Source organism: Polyodon spathula, unplaced genomic scaffold (genome assembly GCF_017654505.1).
Source record: "Polyodon spathula isolate WHYD16114869_AA unplaced genomic scaffold, ASM1765450v1 scaffolds_1177, whole genome shotgun sequence".
In the NCBI taxonomy this organism is placed as follows: Eukaryota; Metazoa; Chordata; class Actinopteri; order Acipenseriformes; family Polyodontidae; genus Polyodon; species Polyodon spathula.
The window spans coordinates 1,679-4,000 of record NW_024472661.1 but is presented as its reverse complement, the minus strand read 5'-3'; the positions used below and the strand labels follow the sequence as shown (position 1 = coordinate 4,000).

The 2,322-nt window shown below is 41.6% G+C and overlaps 1 non-coding gene across 1 annotated transcript; it reads right to left on the bottom strand.

Moving 5' to 3' along the window:
* Window positions 1-781: 781 nt before the first annotated feature.
* On the bottom strand, window positions 782-839 carry LOC121309308. Its single transcript, XR_005948627.1, has one exon. It is a non-coding gene; the product is annotated as a U7 small nuclear RNA (small nuclear RNA).
* Window positions 840-2,322: the final 1,483 nt, after the last annotated feature.

The following is a 2,322-nucleotide window of genomic DNA, read 5'->3' as shown; positions in this document are numbered from 1 at the left end:
ATAACGACAGCACACAAACACGGGGTTTTCAGACATGTGTCGGGCGTATCACAAACACACACAGCCTCACACACACACACACACACACACACACACACACAGCCCCAAACAAACACATAGCCCCAAACACACACACACACACAGACACACAGACAAACACAAACACACACACACACACACAGCTAAACACATTAACACACACACAGTCTCAGACACAAAGAGATAAACAGACAGCCACAAACACAGCTCCAGACACACAACCCAAAAACACACACATAGGCTCAGACACACACAAAGCCCCAAAAACACATACAGCCCCAAACACACACAGCCTCAGACGCACACACACACACAAACACACACACACAAACAGCCTTGCTGTATAAAATGTTACTGGGTTGAAAAAGTAAATTGTTGTATTTTTGGACAGTTGTTTTAATTCTTTTGCTTGACAACAGCATACCTACAACAGAAACATTTTAACTGCAAGCCTAGCACTACAGCCAACTGTAAATAAAACATGCACTCTGCAACAATCACACTACTGAGGAACAATGCTCTCAACGTAGTTTTCAATCCCTACTGGACTCTCGCACGTGTATGAATTTACTGCCGCTAAAGCCACGCTGTTGGCTCTTGATGTAACTATAAAAAAGGCATTAAACAACAGATTTTTTTGCTATGTTCTCCGCAGACTTCGGAGTTCTTTATCTTGCGTAACACTGAACGCAATACGCAGAACGCCAAACCCAAACAATTCATCCGCTTTTCAAACTAACAAACAGGCTTCCTCTGAAGAGAAAGCCTTCTAGACAAATACTAAAAGAGCTAAAAATCCATTTAACAAAAAAAGCTCAGGTCCCGGCCACCCCCCTAAACTTGAGCCATATTGAAGTTCTGGTGTCCAAATTACGAATAGCATAAATAAATAATTAAATAAATAAATATCGCAATACCGCGCACACAACAATATTCTTCACATGGGAACAAACAGCGTTTAATGTGCGCCCTCATGTTCTGCGATTAATAAAATAAGAGACCCGTTTACAATGAAGTCTGATATGCAAATATTTTACCAGTTTCAGCCAATCGCATCGCTTTGTTGTTCATCGCTATAAATGCTCACAATTAACCATTTTACGCGTTTTAAGCTTTGATTCTCAGGCGATTTTCAAAGGAATAAATGCAATTTTCTAAATAACTGCAACATGACAGGAAACTGTGGATAAATAAATCAGTTAACTGACTTTCAAAATAAAATCGAAACTGCTAATAAGACACAAATACAGCTGTCACAAAAGTAGCCTTTTTCGTGCCTTCTTGGTAAATATAAAGAAACATACCGACTAATTCACTGTGGTATCGAAAAGCTAATATTACATTAGACCTGGTCTGTGAATAAATAACTGAACTAGAACAACGACTTCTTCAAGATAAGCCGTTGTAATTCCACTTGTAATCAACAGGCGACGCTGCGCGGTTCTCAGTTGAAATCCCCTCAGGAAACTGGAATAGCGAATCTATTAGCTTAACTAGAATATTACTTTCATACAGAAGTGAAAACGAGGGAGTAAAGGTCTATGTTATGAAAGCAGGAATACCACGCGGTACAAGAATGCAACATTTCCCCGAAAACAAAGAAAAACATTTCATTTAATTATGATGCGCAGTTCTCCGCTGAACCGACAGATGGCGATATGCCGTTTCCCTTTTTCACTCTTGATTTAATTCAGGCGTTATTAAAATATAGCAAGGTTGCAGAGCTGGGTTTATATCTTAAATTTATTGGAAGATTAAAATGAAAAGAAATCTCTCCAGACCAGCCAGGTCCCTAATTAAACTGGAAAAGAGACAAACAGACAGATTTAAACCCACAGAAAAGCACAGGAACACACACAGCCCCAAACACGCAGACACACAGCCCCAGACACACACACAGGCCCAGCCCCAAACATACATGGCCTCAGATACACACAGCCCAAAACACACACACAGCACCAGACACACACAGAACCTCAGACACAAGAATACACACCACACACACACACACACACACACACACACACACACACACACACACACACACACACACACACACACCACAAACACACACCAGACACAACCCCAGAGGCAAACACAGCTGACAGACACACACACACAACACACACACACACACACACCCAGGTGTTGTTGGGTGTCACGTGTGTGTCGGTGATAAACATAGGTAGTATGTTGGGGTGTGTCCCGTTGTGTGTAGACTTTTGTGTGTGCCCCAGTGTGTGTGTCATTGTGTGGTGGTCAGGTTTTCCACCCACACCAACA